Source organism: Delphinus delphis, chromosome 8 (genome assembly GCF_949987515.2).
Source record: "Delphinus delphis chromosome 8, mDelDel1.2, whole genome shotgun sequence".
Classification (NCBI taxonomy): domain Eukaryota; kingdom Metazoa; phylum Chordata; class Mammalia; order Artiodactyla; family Delphinidae; genus Delphinus; species Delphinus delphis.
In genome coordinates this window covers 108,462,064-108,481,567 of record NC_082690.1, presented here as the reverse complement: position 1 = coordinate 108,481,567, position 19,504 = coordinate 108,462,064, and the positions used below count along the sequence as shown (strand labels likewise).

At 61.5% G+C, this 19,504-nt stretch overlaps 1 protein-coding gene across 3 annotated transcripts in view; it reads left to right on the top strand.

The window, feature by feature from the left end:
* KCNQ1 (potassium voltage-gated channel subfamily Q member 1) overlaps nt 1-19,504 on the top strand; it is a 348,947-nt gene that overhangs the window by 213,838 nt on the left and 115,605 nt on the right. The window lies entirely within an intron of this gene.

Sequence of the window (19,504 nt, the reverse complement as noted above, 5' to 3'; positions counted from 1 at the left end):
TTTTTAGTAGGTTCCGAGTTGTGCAACCATGGCCACCAGTTCCAGGACATGTTCAGCACCCCGAAAAGAGACCCTGCCTCCTCTGGCCGCCACTCCCTATTCCCCTCCCACTCCCCAAGCCCGGGCAGCCACGCGTCTACTTTGCGTCTGTAGGGATTTGCCTGTTCTGGGTGTTTTATTTGAAGGGAATCCTACTATATTTGGTCTTTTGTGACGGGCTTCCTCCACTGAGCATTATGTGTTCAAGATTCATCCATGTTGTAGCCTGTGTCAGTGCCTTAATTCCTTTTTATGGGCAAATAATATTCCATTTTATGGCTGGACCACACTTTATTTATTCACCCACTGATGAACATTTGGGCTTTTTCCACTTTTCAGCTATTACGAATAATGTTGTCGTGGACATTCGGGTACAGGCTTTTTTATGGACACGTATTTTCATGTATCTCAGGTATCCATGGAGGAGTGGAATTGCTGGGTCATAAGGTCGCCCGATGTTTAACCTTGTGAGACTGTTTTCCAGAGTGGCTGCGCCATCCTACGTTCCCAGTAGCGTCGCACGAGGGCTCTGATTTCTCCGCGTGCTGCTCGACACTTCTCACTGACTCTCATTTTCATCTTAGCCATCCTAGAGGGTATGAAGGGGTATCTCATTGTGGTTTTCATTTGCCTTTCCCTGTTGGCTGATGACATCGAGCATCTTTGCATGTGTTCATTGGCCATTTGTATATCTTCTTTTATATCGAGCATCTTTGCATGTGTTTACTGGCCATTTGTATATCTTCTTTTACGAAATGCCTAGTTAGATCTTTTGCCCATTTTTTTGGTTGGGTTATTTCTCTTTTTATTATGGAGTAATTCGAGTTCTTGAAGTAGTCTAGATACAGGTCCCTTGTCAGATACATTTTCTCTCATCTTTGGGTTGTCTTTTCACTTTCTCGATGGTTGTCTTTTCGCTCTCAAAACTTTACAATTTTGATGAAGTCCAATTTACCTACTTTTTTCTTTTGTTGCTTGTGTTTTTAGTCTTATATCTAGGTAACAGTATGCAAATCCAAGGTCACAAAGATTTACCCCTGTGTTTTCATCTAAGAGTTTGATAGTTTTTGCTCTTACATATAGGTTTGGGATCCATCTGAGTTAATTTTTGTATATGGTGTGAGGTAGGAGTCTAGCTTCATTCCTTGGCACGTAGATGTCTAGTTATCTCAGCACCGTTTGTTAAAAAGACTATTCTTTCCCCATCGAGTGGTCTTGGGCACCCTTAACAAAAATCAATTGACCATCAGCGTGTGGGTTTATTTCTGGACTCTCTGTTCTGTTCCATCGATCTGTATGTCTGTTTTTACGCCAGTACCACAGTGCCTTGATCACCATAACTTTGGAGTAAGTTTTGAAATCGAGAAGTGTGAGTCCTCCAACTTTGTTCTTCTTTTTCAGGATTATTTAGCTGTTCTGGGTCCCTTGAATTGCCACGTGAATTTTAAGATTGGCCTGTCAATTTTTGCAAATAAGCCAGCTGGGATTCTGAGAGCGGTTGCACTGAAGCTGTAGGTCAATTTGGGGAGTGCTGGTATTTCAACAGCGCTAAGTCTTCCAGTCCATGATCCAGGGATGTCTTTCCGTTTATTTAGATCTTCTCTCATTTCTTTCAAGAATGTCTCATAGTTTTCAGGGTGTAACTTTTACACTTCTTCGGTTGATCCTGCGGGATTTTGTGCGACCGTGACCGGCAGCCACGCTTCCTTCCCACCCACTGGTTCTGCCTAGCTTCCAGGCCCACCCTCCCTGGAGCCTCCCCACTGCTCCAGGCCTCGAGGCCCCTGTCTCTGGGCTCCAGCGATGTTTCTTCATGGTGTCATCTTGTGGCAGTGCCCAAAGTGTTGCCCGGGTGCAAGTCTGCACACCCTGCACTCCTGCCTGGGGCATGCGCTCTCCTCCCCTCTCTGAGAGCTTCCTCATGTCCTGGCCGGTTCCCTGAGTCACCCCTCGTGCTCCCATGGCCCTCGCAGGGCACCTTTCCATGCCTCAATCATCCTCGGCCAAGTGTGAATGCCACCCCCAGACCGTGGCTCCCTGAGGCCCGAGTGGCTCCACCATCTTCCCCGCAGTGCGCCCCAAGACTGGGCACAGGGTGTGGAAACCCCAGGAAGGTCTGCAGGGATCACTGAACTGTTTCCCAGGCAAGTCGTTTTATCGCAAGTCCCCACGACCGATAAACAGCCCTAAATACCAAGTGAGGCATCCTGGGGCCTCACCGCCAGGGAAGCAGGACTCTGGCAGCTTATAAAAGGAATTTAATTTTTCATATTTCCTTTCAACTCAAGGGTCTCAAATCCAGGCTGCAGCCCTGGAGGGGAGGGTCCTGGCACTGCTTCTGAGGAGGGTGCCTTTGAGGGGAGGTCCAGAGTCCGCTCATGGCGAGTTCGCCTGGAGCCGGTGGTAGGGAGCTGGGCCTGCTCACCTGCTCACCTGTGTCTGTCCCCTTGGATGGGGCTGGGCCAAGCTGTGTGGACCAAACTGGATTATTGCCAGCTGTATGCCCGGCCTCACTGGGTCTCTCTCTCCATCTGTAAAAGCGGGGGGGGGGGGGGGGTAGGGGAGGGGGGAAACACTCCCTGGATTCCCTGACCGCCAGAAAGTAAGGAAGGGGACCACGTCCGAGGAAGTGATGGTTCGTGATTCCTTTGGGAACTGGGGAGGGGCTTTGTGCCCGTGCCTTATTTAGGCCGTGAATATCACTCACTGCCCTCATTTTTCTGTTCATTCTGCACTTATTGAGCGCCTTCTGTGTACCGCGCCCTCTGCTAAGCCTGGGGACCGCAGTGTGGAGTGGACGGACACCACTGCTCCCTGCCTGCTCCCAGCTGGGCTGCCCGGCCTCAAGGAGGTCATTACAGGATGGCAGGGGCCGGGCCCAGAGTGGGATACTGTGCTCACCAGCAGCCCCCCAAGGCTGTGGGGAGGCTCAGAGCAGGGCTCCCCCTAATCACAGCGAAGGATTGAGGGGCAGAGAGCGCCCAGGGCACCAGGCCAGACAAAAGCGTGTGGACTGGAGTCCCGAGGCCCGCATGCCAGACTCGGAGCCTCACCCGCACCTCGTGAGACAGGGGTGGGTGGAGGAGCTCTGGGGGCTTCCGTTCAAATGTGCAGATGGGGTCGAGGGGGGGCCTCCCCGTGACCACCCCCGCCTCAGGCCTGCCCTGCTCGTCCGCAGCCACACCCCGTGGCGGGGAAGCGGAGCCGCGGGGCTCCCGAGCCTTTCCCACATGTGACTTTCTCGCAGGCTCCTGGCAGGGGGCTTGCACATTGGCTCCTTGAGAGTCTTGGGCGGGACACGGGAAGGAGGCTACGGGGAGAACGGAGGGACTCCCACCCCTGCCTCCCTGCGAGGCCATTGTCAGAGCAAGGGCAGCTCCCCAGACGACCCCCAGCTGTGGGGAGGGTGGGGAGGACGGTCCTGCTGTGGATTGGGGCTCAGAGGCCTCGCCGTGCGGGCCCACCGCTTGGCACCGGGCACCCAGGAGGCGGCCGGCGCAAGACTCCCTGTGATGTGAACCGCCGCACGAAGCATTTGGTGTTTGGGAATTTTTCGTTCGGGAGGGATTAATGAGCCTCTGAACGAGATCCCAGAGAGCAGCCAGGACCCTGCCTGAGATTCGGCTTCCGTGGACTGAGTGTGGGGAGCCCCCGCTCCTGGCGCCTCGGGCCAGCCGGACCTGCATTCCGCTCCGCCTCCCGCCTGCTGGAGACCTTCCCTGAATCACATTGTTCGCGCTCTCCATCGGCCCTTCTGGGCTCTTCCCTGCCGCTCGCCATAAAAACGCTCCAGTCATCTTTTCCGCTGTGGTTTTTATTGTTTTATTTTATTATTCCAGCTCGATTCAGTTGGGAAGAGCTAGAGAAATGATTTCTTCTCCCCCAGACTCCAGAACAAGTCGTAGCCATTGTAGATTTTAATCAATCACCACTCCCCCACTTCTGTTTTACTTTCTTCAACTTTTCTTTCCTCCCTGTAAACGGGGTTTCAAGGACAGGAACCCACGTTGCTCCCGGAGCGGGTCTCCGTTTCCCCCCCACCCGCCGCTCCCACCCGATGGGAGAAAAAAGTGAGCTCAGATGGTGGGTCAGCTCTGTTTCTGGAAGCCATGGCCACAGGCGCTGCTGGCCCCTGGCTGGGCCGGGCTGTGGTGGGGCCAAGTGCAGGGTGAAGGCCCAGGGAGGAATCCGGGCTCTTTTGGCTGCCGGTAAGATTATCCATTAAATCCATATTCCTCACTGTAGAGTTCACGTATTCAGAGAATATCCCGTACTCTGGCCGTCTTACATTACTGCAATATTGCTTCCAGATGGGCAAACACCCACTCAGAGCCCGGCCCTGCAGACGCGACGGCCCAGCGCGCTGCTCACCACCGCGCCTTTATTCTCTGGGTCCCACTCGGTCCCCACTCGCTTGGGGAGCTCTCGGGGGTGTATTGGGGGCGCCCCCGGCCCCACAGGAGTCTCTGCAGAGCGAGAGCGGCCTGGATGCCGGAGCGTCTCTGGGCCGGAGCTGCGGGCAGAGGCCTCCTTCCTGAGCTTTCCCCGTGGTCGGGGCCGTGACAGGCGTGGTCCCACTGGTGCCCTGGCTGGAGAGGTCCTGCTTCACCACCGGGGATAAGGCAGATGGAATATTCTAGCATTCTGCCCCTGACCGGGTCAGGCCCACTCCCCTCACGCAGCCGGGGCACCGAGGTCAGGCCCTGCCTGGCCCCTGCCCGCCCTCCCCGGCTCCTGAGAGGCAAGGCATGTGTCCCGAGCTCCTGCCTGCCGGGGCTGTGGTCTCGAGCCTTCCTCACATGGCTCCACTGCTGGGTCTGAGCGTTCTGGTGGAGTCGGGGCCGTGGGACGGCCATTCTGTCATCGGTGGGGAGGAAGCCTGCTCTCTGCCCCTCTCCGTCTCTGTGTCCCTGGGCTCTGACGTCGTGCAGGCTCTGTGTGGACGGAGGAGCTTGTGGGAGCCGCAAGTGTTGGGCGGACAGGTTGGGGGAGGAGGGCCACTCCAGGCTTCACAGAGATGGTTTCTTTTCTGAAGGAGGAGACGGCACAGCGCAGGCCAAGGCATGGCAGGTGAAGGGGCCGACCCAGCCGGTGTGCTCGAGGCCGGGGCAGCGCCAGGTGGGAGAGGGTCTCGAAGCCCAGCTGAGGAGTCCCGCCATCAGCTTTCAAGCGGTGGCGTTCCTTCCTCGGGCAAGGCAGCGATGTGGACAGACGTGCCTATCCCGAAGAGTCCCAGTCCTGGGACCTGAGGCCTGGTCCCCTCACGACACGTGTTCTCTGGCTTGTCAGCATGTGGACGCTCTGAGTGGGGGCCCCAGGGCTGGGTCCCTGAGGAGGGGGCGGCGGGCGGGGCAGGCGCTGCACACACAGGGCCCTGGGTGCAGGTCGGAGCAGCGCGACGGGCGGGCCAGCACTTAGGAGTGACACGTGGGCCTGCCGGGCCCTCGCATCCCAGCAAGCTCTCGGCACCAGCCTGGACCTACGGACCAGGACCCCCAGCACAGAGATGTTTGCCCACCCACCCCAAGCCCCGCAGCTGAAGAGTGGCCAGTGGGGTTCAGTCCCGCGCCTCTCCCAGGGGTCAGGGCTCTCTGGAGAGCTCAGGGGAGCCCACGCCTTACAGGCCTTATCCTGGGCGAGCGGGGAGGTGGGGCAGGGCCAGCTTTGCAGGTTAGCAGACCCCTCCGGTGGCCAGTGGGGGGCTGGAGGGGAGACCAGGGAGGACCCTCCCGCAGCCGCCCAGGCAGACAGTGCTGCAGCCAGGCCTAGGCAGGGCTTACAGGGGGGAAAGCGGGGAGGGTGAGGCAGGAGGGAAAGCGGGGAGGGTGAGGCAGGCGCTCGGGGACCTACCAGCACCTGCTGTGCGTGAGGCCCAGCCGGGGGCCGTGGTCCCAGCTGTGGCTGTGGGATGGGGGCCACCGCACCCCGAGAAAGACCCAGACCCAAGCCTGCCTCCTCTGTCCCACCCCTCCTGGGGTCTCGTGCCGGAGACTCCCATCCCTCCCTGGACCCTGCCAGCCTTCGGATCTCATGACCACGCCAGCAGTCAGATCCAGAAGGACCTCTCCTGTGGGGAGTGGGTGCTGGCTCGGGTGCCAGGGAGCCCTCCCGGGGCACCCCCATAGCACACTCTGTCCCTCTGGCCACATTCCGGACAGACCTACCCGTGGGGGTTGACCGGCTAGGGTGGCCCCACGCTTTCCTGAAGCCTCATGTCCACCTGGAAGCCACCAGCCTCCTGGGCTGGGGGAGTCGCCGCGGAGGCCCAAGCTCCAGTGATTGAGTGGGCAGGGGGCAGCCGGGTCAGAAACCAGGCTGACGCGAAGCATTAAACAGTCCCAGAGTCGCCTGGAAATCCCTCTGGCTGTACCGGATGCTGGGGGAGAGGTTGCCCTTCTACCCAAGGGACAAATTTGGGGCTTCATTACCTGAGATAAAACAGGGCTTCCCTGACAACCTCAGGCCTGCAGCTTCGGGATTAATTCCCTCCCGTAAAAGCAAATTTCAGAGGGTTTAAGCCACCCGGGGGCCGCGCCCTGCCTTTGACCTCCCTTATGCTGGGAGTGACAGGACCAGCTCTGTCGTCAAGGGCTGACCCTGCCCGTGGAGGTCAGACCCCCTATTTCTCACCCACCTCGTTTGTCTTGGTTGCTAGGCCCACATTAATTGCTATTTGTATCCCTTACAATCTTTCACATTTGGGGTGGTCATAAATAACCCCAAAGCGATCTGTGCCCCCTCTCGGGGCCAGGCTCGGGTGGCTCTCCTGCTGGGGAAGAAGCAGGAGATAGGTGTGAAGCTGAGGGCCCCCTCGGCTTCCTCAGACGCATCATAGCTCATCTGCCCCCCCGGGGGGGGATGGTTTTGGGTGGTGGAGCTGCGTGGCTGGCCCACTGAATGAGCCACGGTGGTCAAAGGGAGCCCAGTGGTCGGCAGTGCCACGTGCGTGGTGGCCATCCAGGAACCTCTGAGTGTCCCTTCTCCACAGACAGCCTTGTCTTTGGTCCCAGGGCCAAGTAGCGTCAGCGCCAACAGCCTCAGTTCCGCAGGGCCTGCTGGCTTTCCGCTCCCTGCCCTCTCAGAGCATCTTAGCTAGGGCTTCCCAGCGACCACCAGGCCCCGACTGGCCCAAGACGTGGGGCTCTCGCTAAGTGGGGGGGCTGTGGATGGCACAGGTGGTGTGGCCCTTCTCCTGGAACCGGGCAGCCCACGGTGAATGGAGCAGGCACTGGTGTTCTGGCTCCAGGGCGATATTTCTATTCCCACGTTCAGAGGGAGGCACAGGCAGCCCAGAGCCGAGGTAACGAAGTCCTGGATAGCAAGCAACTTCCCGGGATCGCACCCGGCCTAAGGCCAGACGCACCGTAGGAGCTCAACATACAGCTACCGAATGAGTTCCCGGGTCTTGACATCAGATGCAGGACGGGCGACGGGCCCTGGAGTAGCCAGGACGGGCAGCACGGGCTCCATTCCCTTTTGTGCTGCTTGTTTAACACAGAGCGGCTGGGGGGCCTGCACTGGAGGCCAGGCTGCTCTCACAAGCAGCCCCGGTCACTGTGCCAACAGTAAAGAGAGCCTGGGGGGGGCGGGTGAGGCATTTGGGGTCCCTCCCCCCAACGAGGGAGGAGACCATCGGAGTTTGGGGATCAGGAAGCCACACACGTGGGTTTCTGCTTTAACGGCCCCTTGTTGGGACCTAGGCTGGCTTTCTGGAAGGGCTCCGGCCTTGCCCCTCCAGGTGGAGGCGCGGAGCCCCATTCATGCAGCGCACTGTGCAGGGCCCGAGTTCACGTCCTCTGCTCCACCGCCTACGAGGCACGTGTTCTCAGGCTTGACATTTACCTTCTCTAAGGGTCAGCCCGGGGAGCACAAGCCCTCCCTTGCAGGGCCATGTGTGAGCTTAAATGAGTTTCGTGCCCATGAGGTGCGAACACAGTTCCCAGCACGGAGCAGGCAATCACCGGGGGGCTGTACTATTATTGACAGGCCAAGCCGGCTGGGCCTTCTGTGGGGCCTCCCACACCCTGCAGGCCTGCAGACTCCAGCACCGTGTCCTGGAAGAGTTAATGATCAGCCAGAGCCCCTGCCCCCAGCCGCAGAAAGGGTCTTGCTAGCTGGCGACCGCGGCCCCCTGGAAACCACGCTGCCCTGAGGTCTAGGAGAAAGGGACCGGGGGTGGGAGGAGAGAGGGGCGCCTGAGCAGAACACCCCCTCTTCCTTCTCACTCCCAGTAGGGCAGACAGACACAGCAGCCCCTGCAGGGGCTCTTCCCAGCACTGTGTCCCTCGGGCTGCTGCCGGGCTCTGGGTCACCTCGGTGATAGTCAAGGCCGTCTGGGGGGGGAGGGTGTTGGAAGTCAGCTCATGGCGCACCCTAAAATGAGAGCAGTAACAGCTGGCCCAGCAGGCACCTCTGATTGCAGCCTGGCCTTCCATTTGCAGGTTACTCAATTCCTCCAAAATGCTCAGTCTCAGAAAGTCAGCAGAAAGGAGACCGCGGTGGCCACGGTAGAGTTCCTCGCTCCCTCCCCTGCTCCCTCCCTCCTGACTTTCCGCCCTTCTCCCTGTCCTTCTCCCAGAGCATTACCTGCCCCCACCCCCCAGGCCCCCCCAGGCCCTGGGCTAGGAGGAGCCCTGGTGTTGGGGGAGGGGTGTTCCCGGAAGTCACAATCCCCCTCCCCCACCTCCCGTATTCAGGAAAGTTCCTCAGGCCCTACTGGCTGGCTTCTTATTTTGTTCTGAACACAGGCCCTCAGAGGAGCAGAGTGTGGGGCTGTAGGGGCCTCCCTCGGGAGGCCCTGTGGGTGTTGGAGGGAGACAGGAAACCTGCTCCGAGGGTGAGGGAACGTGAGGGGCAGCCTGTCGGTGGTCTGGGGCCAGAGGACCCCTCCCCACGCCTGCTGCCCCAGGACCTCGAGGTCAGAGCACCCCGGGGAGTAACTCAGCATCAGGGTACGTCGGGGGTCCTGGAGAGAGGACGAAACTTTGCTCTCTGGCTGGGAAGGGCGCGTCTGCCGTACAAGCGCTTCCTCTGGCTTTGCTTTGCTGAAAGGGTGTAGCCTTGGGGCCCCGGCAGCGCCTTGTCTGTGGGGTTGATCCCTCCTCAGGATGAGCCCGGGTGGACAGGCCATCCTGCCCAGCCTGGCTTAGAACCCTCGAGGACTCCGCAGCACACAGGGTGGGGCTCAGAGCAGTGCTTCACCCCAGCCCCTCCTGACCCCCGCCTTCCTCTCCCTGCTGTCACCTGCCGTCACCCCCACCCACTCTCCTGCCACTGGGCACCGGCACCAGAGCCCCCGAGGGGTCCCAGGCCGGCCTGCCTCCGTGCTGCCTGGCTAAGCGCCCTCCTCATCTGTCTCCACACCGTCCTTTTGACTCATGGAGGCCTCCCCGACCCGTGACCTCCCCCTGTGAGCCTTATGGGGAGCAGCCCCCGGGACATGCGTGGCCAGACGGAGGAAGGGCAGGGATCGGCCAGCTCCGGGAGTTGGCTTCCAGTGACTGTTCCCCGTTGAGGAAAGCGGGACCGTCTGGAGCCATGGCTCCGGGAGCACATGCGCGGCCTGGGCCGTCTGGGACCCTCCGAGCGGCTTTGTGTAGGCGTGTGACCCGGCCAGTGCCACGTGCGTGTCAGGGGAAGGGAAGCTGCTGTTAGGACACCCTGAGTGTTGGTGTCCACCTGGTGCTGACCGAGCTCCAGCCCCCCTGGAGGTGTGACTGTGCCGTCGGCCCGCCTTGAGTGCGTGCGGGGGCGGGAGGCCCCGTGGTGCCCAGCCCCGCCAGCCACCTCGGAGCTGTGGGCCGAGGAGACAGGGCTGACCTCCCCCATCTGGACTTGCGCGTCTCCTCATCGGGGTTGCTCGCAGGCCTGTGCCTCTTGACCGTGGACGTGAAGTGACAAATGCACGCGTCTAGCCGTCGCTAGCAGGCCTGTGCCTCTTGACCGTGGACGTGAAGTGACAAATGCACGCGTCTAGCCGTCGCAAGAGGTGCTGGTGGTTAATGCCATCGTCACTCCTGGCACGTGCGTCCCCAGAAGCTGGGGACACAAAGCGACATAAGTCAGGAAAATTGTCTCTGTCTGAGAACCCTCATGGTTTTGCCCCCCCCCCGTCAAGATACCGCCTGGTGGGCGGCAGCCTTGTCTGGCGGCCACAGTGCCCGACGCCGGCTGGTAGCGACCAAAGCTGGGGCTGTCAGGCACAGAGCCTCGGGCCATAGGCTGTGTGGTTTCAGAGAAACAAACAGCCCCAGCTTGGCTGTGACCTCCGGAGGCATCCTAATTGTCCGTAATCTTCAGTTACGGAAAGGCGGAAATGAGCTCAGATCCAGCTCTCATCGCAGATCCGTGACCAGGCCGTGCGTATCGTGTCCCAGCCCCATCGCGTGCTCCTTGCGGGGTACACCGAGCCTCAGCCTCCCACAGCTGGCTCCCGACGACCCGTCTCCCTGCAGGCTGGAGCCACGAAAAGAGTGGGGTTCGGTCCCCGAACTCGCTGAGGCCTGCAAGGAGACACCCCCGCTGCGGGAGACGGCGTGGGAGCTGACCTTCCGAGTCGATGGGACACGCGAGAGTTAGACCCTCGAGACAGAACGTCTCCGTCGTTTCTTATCTGTAGAGAGCATCGGCGGGCTCGCGAAGGCTTGCGTGTCGGCCGCTCTCCCGTCCGGCAGCTTTGCACACGCAGGCATGTGCTCCCTGGCTCGGCTGCCTTCCGGGGCCAGGCTGGGGTCAGGCCTCCTTCGGGCCAAGCCCACGCTGGCCTTGGGAGGGGACAGCTGAAGGCCAGGAGGAGGCCACTGGCCTTGGGAGAGCCTCCCAAAGCAGAGGCAGCCCCCTCGAAGGTCACCTGGCTGCTCTCTGTGAGGGGAGTGGGACCCACGGCTGGCCCACACCAGCAGTGTGTCATTAACCCCTGCCTGCCCGGGGCTCTGAGCTCCCGCCGGGGCCTTCCCTGAGCGTCCTTCACTGGGGCGCCCTCCCTGGGCCCCAGGGACCTAAGAGTGACCACTGAAAACGGGAGCTGAAGCGTCAGCGGCCTCTGCCGACCCCTACCCCCTGGCAGGCCTGGCTTCCAGAGCCCAAGGCCCCCACGCCTTCCGGAGAATTCGCAGCACCGCTCTTGCGGCCTGTAGGAGGTTATGCCCCTGCAGCATTTGGGGCGATCGTCCCGCCTTTGTCTCATGAAATTGGGTTAGTGTGGGGAGCAGGCCTTGCTGGGAGTCGGAGACTGGCATAGACCCCAAGGCCACTGGGGCTTGGCACTGAGGGGTTTGAGGTTGTTTCCCCGGGTCTCCCCATCCCGGAGGTCAAGCCAGCGCCCCACCCGCCCCAGCCCACCTCCACAGCTTCCCAGGGACGAGGGCAGTGTGGGCAGCCACAGCTTCCAGCTCAGAACCCCGGCACCTGCAGAGGCCAGGCTCAGATGCAAGAAAGGGGATTTGTCTCTTGAAGGCTGTAGAGAGTTAAAAAGGCGGGGAGGGGCCCGGCGGGGGCCTGCTTCAGGTTATCCATTCTGAGTGTCAAGGGGACAAGCTGCCAGGGCCAGACCAGCTCCGGGGAGACGACACGACAAGTTACAAAACAGCCAGCAGCGTCCACAACTAATTTCTTCCCCTGTTTGTCCTGCCGAGGAGGCCAAGTTAAAAGGCAGCGCTTTGGGGGTTGAAAGGCCCCCCGCGGGGTCTCCGCGCAAGGGGACCCCGAGCCTTTGCGGCCTTTGTTGAAGGCCGTTAATAAGCCAGCTCCCGCTGGGCGCTTTGAGGGCCGAGGCCGCAACTCCAGCCGCAGTGCAGCACGGCAACCCTCTGTCTCCTGCGCCTGCCGCCCGAGGGTGTGCCCGGCGCTTCCCAGCCGAGGTGGGAGTGGAATTAGCAGATTGTATCAAGAAATATTTCTAGGGATTTACATTCCGGTGGTCAAGAGTCTTCTCGAGGCTTTTCTCCTGCGTGTCGGGGTGGGAGCCGCCCTGCAGAGTGGGCCAGGGGGCGGGGCAGGCCTTGGGGGTCGCGTCCCCATCCCCACGGGGCCTTTAAGAGGCCCCTCGCCACTCTGCCGCTTGAGGTGTGACGAACAGTGCAGGGCGATGGTTCTCCGGGGCTGGCTGTCGTCCCCACAGCTGCCAGACCGGCCTCCCCAGCCTGGCCAGATGCTGGCCGAACCTCCAAGGCGCCGAGCTCCCCCAGACTCAACTGTCCGTCTGTCCCCCAGTCCCTTCTGAGGCCCCTCCTCCAGCCAAGGGAGGACCCGGGGTGGGCTTGTCTCAGGTGGCCCCGCACAGGCCCAGCCCTCTGGGGACACCCTCACTCTCAGCCCCAGAGGCCGGGCTCCATCCACGTCACCCGGGAGACATGCACCGAGGGCTTCCTGTCCCCCTTTCCGCAGCTACCTCGGCACCCCCCGGGGTCTCGCGGCCCGGCCTCTTGCGTGAGCGGTCCCCACACGCAGGGAGCTCACACAGCCTCCCGGGGTCCTGCCGGCACCGAGTGTGGGAAGCCCCACGCCCCCTGAGAGCAGGGCTGGGTCCTGAGGCCCCGATCCGGCGAGTCTGGGCACGGGGCGGGGAGAAGCACAAAGCTGACATGCCTGTACCTTGGAGCTCACAGGCGACGTGACACCCCGTCAGGTTGACGGGTGACAAAAAGCAGATGGGGTGAAGGCAAGAAAGGAGAGCAGGCAGCTGGGGTGGGGCTGGGCGTGACTCCTCAGCCTGTGGGGACAGCCTCTGCACGGAGGTGACACAGCTGGGCGGCACCGGGGGGGTGGGGTGAGAGTGTGGACCGTAGGAGCCCTGGCGAGGCTCTGTCACCCCAGGGCCCTGAGAGACGGCTGGAACAGGCTGGGTGGCTGAGTCTGTGTCCTAAGGGTGACGGGGACCTTGGAGGGCTGTGAGCAAGGGGGTGACCACAGGCAGAGCAGCTCTGAGTGCCCTCTCCTCCTGTCCTGCCGGCACGGGTGCGGCCGCTGACCGAGCTTGCGTCCCTCTGTGGAGCTCCACGTGCCTGGCCTCCCCGCTGCCCCAGGGTGGTGGTGCTGACAGCGCTGTCCCCGTTTACTGTTGGGACAAATGAGGGGTCACGAAGTCTCGGGAGCCTCCTAAGGGACACTGGGCATGAGGGCCTCTTGGGGGGATGCAAGAGGGCTGTGAACTTACCCAGACCAGGCCCGATCCCAGCTGCAGCCCTCGAGACCCCCAGCAAGTCCCTCCTTCTCTGAGTCTCGGTGTCCCATCTGTCCTGTGCAATACTCTGCCACCCTCCTTGCTGCATTGGGGGTGGGGGGGTGGCAGAGGTGAGAGCAGGTGGCACTGTTTATGTGCCTGCCACATGTGGAAGCCCCGTGAAGACAGCCCCAGGCCTGGGCCAGCTCACGCTCCTGTCCCTGGTGTGCCGGTGGTGCCTGGAAGCAGCGACAGTGTAGTTAAAAGATGATGCTGAGTTTCAGAGACACAATGTATCAGTTAGCTTTGCTGCCAAACAAACCGTCCCCAGGTCGCACGGCCAAGCCCAATTCCAGAGAGTAAAGAGACACTTCCTCCCCTGGATGAGAATGGCGCGGTCACATGGTAGAGGGGAGTTGACAGGCGTGAGAGGGGTGGTGGCAGCCTTCACGACCTGCCGCAGGTGTGAAGGAATTCGCTCTTTTCAGTGGGTAGAGCAGAAATTTAAACCCTGCTCTCTCTGTCTGACACCGAGCCCTGCCCTCCATCCATGCCACCCCCCTCCCGCCCCATCACCACCTCCACAGGCAATCCCTGGGCCCCGCCCAGGGGCCCCATCCTTCTGATAGAAAACCACATCTGGACCCGGACGACCCAATAAAGTCATTGGGGAGCCGCGGACAAGGAGTCCAGGAAGCAAAGACAGAAAGAAAAACACGCACACATGCAGGCTCAGAAAATATACAGCCCTCTCTGCAGGCTCGGTATCGCTTTACGGTGTCACCTTTCGGCATGGAGCCACTTATTCTGTCAGGGCGGAGAGCCCTCCAGCTCCGCCAGGTGACGGTCCTAAATCCTTGGGAGCGACAGCCGTCCTCCCGCCTGTATTGGGTTTCTGCAAGAGGGAACGGGGCTGGAAGCCAGGGCCCCCATCGCGCCCGTGCAGGGCTGCGTCTGAGCTGCCGGGCGTGTGCGTGGAAGGCCGGGGACAAGGGCTGCATGGTTCCCTGGGAAGCTGGTACTGCCCACGGAGTGGGGAAGGCGGAGCTTTGTCCCCCAGGCAGGCCCTCAGCACTGCACCCCCTTTGCGGTCCCTTCAGGAGAAGGGCGGGAGGAGCCTGGGGGCCCCGTGCCCACGTTTCTCCCCGCTCGTCACCCCCCACCCCAGGAGGCGATGCCGTGATTATCCTGGGCTCACAGATGAGGACGTGGGGACTTGCCTGAGGAGAGAAAGGAGTCAGAATGGGGGTGGGGGTCACCAGCCCGCCGCACGTGGCAGCGTCTCTAGGATCAAGATTTCGGCCTCAGCACAGAGCTGGCTTCGTGCTGCCCTGCCGCATGGCAGCTGTGGGACCTTGAACGAGAGACTTAAAGGCCCAGGTCTCAGTGTTCTCAGCTATGAAGTGGGGACACAGTGGTCTCTGTTACAGGGAGCAGACAACTGACCCAGTGACCGGTCCCAGCTTCTGAGGGCAGCGCCTGGCACGGCCAGGGCTCAGAAACGGGGGGGCCTGTCGGGGCCATCACGCTGGAGGCCGTGTGTCACCAGGACACCCAGTCCATTTAGGGACAGTCAGCGAGCCCGACGGTCACGCGTGGAGTTTGCTGAAAACCACAGATGCGTCTGCTAAACGCAGGTCTTGAACCGGGGCTCGACCTGTCCCTGCCCCGTTTCAGTCCCGAGAGAGTGGGCCCCACAGGGACTAATCTGTGACAGGGAGACGGGAGCGCCATGCACTTGGCGGGGACCCTCCACGGCAGGGACAGTGGCGGCTGCGGGGAGCTCCGCGGCCACCTCCTCCCCCAGACCCATGGCCACGGCCGACTCGTGGAAGGTCGGCAGCCGGGGCACAGCGGCAGGGCCGGCGCTGGGAGAGGGGGTCCCGGCGTCCGCAAGCTGCTTTGGCTCCTTGGCGGCTTCACTTGCGGCACACACGCTGCCACCCAGCTCTCAGGACCGGGAGAGGCCGTTCCACCACCTTTTGCCTCGAAAGAACGGCTTTCATAGCGGGGACGCCCTGCCGTTCGTCTCTTTGGGGCCCTGAGCTTCTGAGTCTCTGAACTAGAGGCCCATGTTTAGCTGTGGTTGAGGGGGCACCTTAGCGAGAGGGTCCCTGGGTTCAAGGGCCTTGCCCCCAGAACCCGAGGCTAGCTTGCCTTTGCCCTTTCCCAGACAACCCCCCACAAGGCCAGGGGCCCCTCCCCCCCGGCTGCGGGCTCCACGGCTGGATTCCCACGTCCAGCTGAGGGGGATCTGGGGAAGGCGGGGGCTGCTGGCCTCTCTGAAACCGGTCAGCTTGCGCAAACGCTGTCTCCCCTGCCCCGAGTGCCGGTCACCTGCCCAGTTAATCATCCCAGGGCCCTGCGGGTCAAGGAGAGGCGGGAGGCCAACTCCCTGCTTCTCAGATTCTGCTGAACCAACTGAAACCCTAACCTTCGGGCTTCCCCACTAATTTGCGATAAGGCCTCGCCAAGAAAAACAGCAGGCGAAAGACCCCTGATTTCTCCACGAATTCCAGAGCGCTTGGTTCATTCCAGCAGGGAAGGGGCCCCGAGGCGGCCGTGCGTGCAGAGCCGTCGCTGTGTGGGTGCGCGGCTGGGGACGGCCTCTCGGGAGCGGCTAAGGAGGACCACCTGCCGGTTCCGAGGAGATTGCTTCCAGCTGGTGGGGCAGGAGGCCGAGGACGTGTCCCGCGGTGGCTCCGACCGGGCTGCACTTGCTCACGTGATGTGTGTGCAGATGTGGCCCGCGCGGGCCAGGGTGTGCGTGGAGGTTCGTCCACCCAGGCCCCCGACCTGCGGACCCCAGGGTCCCCATATGGACTGGGGGGAGCTGCCAATGCCCTGAGAATGGGAGCCAGTGGCGCATCTGGGTGAGGGAGAGAGTCCTCTTGGAGGCCACAGCGGGCTCTCATGGGGCCCAGACACCCCACAAGAGGCGGCCACTGCTCCCTCAGGGCTGGGGAAACTGAGCCCCAGGGCGGAGAAGTGATTGGCTCCCGGTCAGCGCTCCCCAGCCCCGCCCCGCCGTGGCCCACGTGGCAGGGCAGTGGCCAGGAGCCCAGAGGGGCTCTGGGTGGGACTGCAGTGACGAGCCAGTGGACGGGGGCCAGAGAGATGGGCAAGGCCCACTCCCAGCAGGGAGGAACATCATTTGATATTTCTTCCCCAAATCACATTGTTTCTGTGTTGGCCTGAGTAGGAGCTGACTTCAACCCGGAGACGTGGGGATGTCAGGGCACCGGCCTGTCTGCCTTCCCCTGGAATGTGCCCCTCCCTCCATGCAGCGGGCAGCCGCCCCTTGCTGGGCAGCGGGGCGCCCCTTCCTTCCCCCTGCCCCAGCCCCAGGGCCAGGTCTGCCCTTCCAGAGGCCCGGGAAGAGCACCCAGGCTCCTGCCCAGCGGCTCCCAGCAGACATCCACACTCCTTAAAGAGGGACACATCACGTGCACCCTGGGCACCGGGCTCCCCTAGATCTGCCCCCTGGGCGGAGGGCTGGCCCTGGGCGTGGAGGTCAGCAGGGGCAGAGGACATCTGAGCCACTTGGTTGGGGGCTCAGGCTCTGCGGTCCTAGCTCCCTGTCCCCAGGGGGGTCCTAACAAACCCTGTGTTGTCTTTAATGCCTCCTGGCGGGAAAGCCTGTGCCTGCCTTCCGCTCTGTCGGTTTTGTTTCAAATTCTGAAGTCCTGTAACCCTTCCACCCAAGTCAGAGCAAGGCAGCATCACACACCAGACTCCGGAAGGATACCGCCCCCCCGCCCCGGGACAGTGGGGTTCTGGAGCAGTGGAGGCCTCAACATCTCAGCGTCTGCAGATGTTAGGGAGCGCGAAGGCAGCTTGGGGGACGCGAGGGGCTCTGGGACAGACACCCTGGATTCAGATCCCAGCTGGCCAAGACCTGGGGCGGCTCACAGCCTCTCTGAGGTTCCGTTTCCTTATCTGTGAAATGGAGATAATAAAGGGTAACTATGTGTGGGGCAGGACCCCATGGAGAGCAGACACACTTTGGGATTATCCTGTGTGGGCGGGGTGCTGGGAAGCGTGGGGCCTCCTGCAGGAATCCGGGGCTAATGTCCTTGCGGCAGAGGGTGGGGGGAAGGGGGAGGGTACCAGAGCCCTAGAGAGCAAAGGTCAAGTGAACAGTTTACCTTGAGGAGAGGAGCAGGGACCAAAGATGGGGGGGTGGGGCGGGGGTGGCGGTCACAGCCAGCAGGGAGATCCAGACCCGAACTGGAAGGCCCCGGAAGGGAGCCTGGGATGTACACGCGGAGATCAGGCTCCGGGACAGAGTGCCGTGGAGAGGCCTGCATGGTCTGGAAGGGTGAACAGACAGCATCCAGGATGCAAGGACACGTCAATGGGAAACACACGTGGCTGAGCCCGGCCTGTGCTTTGCTCGCTCCGTGATGGGGTGGAGATGCAGGCAGGCGTGCCTTCCTGGGTGGATCTGTGGGGCGTCGAAGTGGATGCAGAGGGGCACCCCGTGTCCCCCTAGACCCTGCCCTCCTCACGCCCTGTCCCCAGGCTCGTGTACTCTGGCGTCCTTCTCGTCCCTCCGTCCCTTCCAGCTTGTTCCTGCCTCTGCATGTGTCCGCCCCCCTCCCCCCAGGACTTACGCTGGTCCTGCCCTTCCCCCCATGCAGGTGTCTCCTCTCCTGTCCCCTCCTCTCCTCACAGCCCTCCCCTGTGCCCCCCAGGGTCCGTTGTCTCCTCTGCCCCAAACAGAAGCGCTCTGAGGCCAGGGGGGAATCTCTTGTTCCTGCCCATCGGGGTCCAGGCCACTTCCTTCTGGAGATTCTCAAACCCCCCTGCGCGAACTCGTTGGCAGAGCTGGGCCTTGGGGAGAACAAGGGCGGGGGACACAGGTCCAGGCAGAGCCCACTGCGTCCTCGCAGAGGCTGGCTCTGGGGGAGACCTAGATGACCAATCATGTCCCCGAGGGCTCGGTCCGGGGGACGGGTGTCGCAGGAGGGCCCCACCAGGGCAAATGGTAGGCTGGCTCTGGGGCTCAGGGCCTTGGCAGTCCCCCGCCCCCCTGCACTTCCCCAGCCCCTCGCCACACTCCCCCCACCACCAGAGGACCAGGATGCTGTTGAACCACCAGAAACCTAATCTATTATTACACAGAAACTTCTGTGAAGTCAGGGGTTTGAACTCCCCAGAAGTGTTTGCCTGATTTGGGGCCGATAGTGGGTGATAAATGCTGGCGATAAGGTGTTGATTGGTTCTGGGAGCTGCTGTAGACACAGGGGCCGTTGTGCACGCCAGGCTGGCAACTGTGCTCACCAGGACAATAGCCCGTTTATCCACCGCTCCGCTTGCCGCCCGCCCACCCACCCCGGACGGGCACAAAGGACGCTCGGGCCGGGGACCCCTGAGCCCAGCTCTCCCCGGGGGCAGACCTCAGGGGCAGGCACTGTCCCGGCCGGGAATCTGCGCCTTGCGCTTCTCCCTGGAGCATCCCGGCAGGGGGGAGCCACACTGGGGGTGGCCAAGTTCTCTGGCCTCAGTAGCCACACCTGTAAAATGGAATCATGAAGTCCCAGCACTGTGGGGCTGCCGGCAATCAGATCGAGTACGCAAGTCCTTAAGCAGAGACATGCGGGTGTGTATTTGACAAACATGGACACCTGCTCCAGGCAGGAAATTGACACAGATTGATGATACAACATGGACACAAAATTGACACAAGTCAACATGAATGGATACGAATTTGGTACAAATTGACACATACTGGAGGAGTCGATATTCCAGAGGGAACCGTGGACAATCACACGATAACAGACGGAAATGTGTTTAGCTCTTCATTATTTATCGTTAAGCGCTTGGGAGGAAAAGGGAAGGTAGGCGGGGCTGGTGTGTGGAAGGGGCCTGTCCCAAACTGAGTCAGGGGGCGTCTCATGGAGAGGGTGACTAGTCCAAAGCCCAGGGAAGGTGAGTTTTGTGGCGTCAGGGTGGAGCTTGCTTTGGAGGGGGTCCCACAGAAGGAGGCCGATGGGGCCGGGGCTCTGGAAGTCGCGTGAAGACACTGGCGTTCGCTCTGAATGGGGCCCAGCCCAGCCCAGGTGGTACAGGGTCACCAGCCGCAGAGCCGAGGATGGACTGTGGAGGGGCAGGGGCAGAGCTGGGAGACCAGGGTGGAAGCCATCGCACAGTGCAGGGGAGCCAGCTGGACCAGGCGGGCAGGAGGCAAGTGGCAGGTTCTGAGGGTTTGGGGAAGGGAGCTGTTTCAGTCTCCCGTGGCAGCTATAACAAATTCTCATAAACTTAGTGGCTTTAAACGACACAGATTAAATATCTCACAGT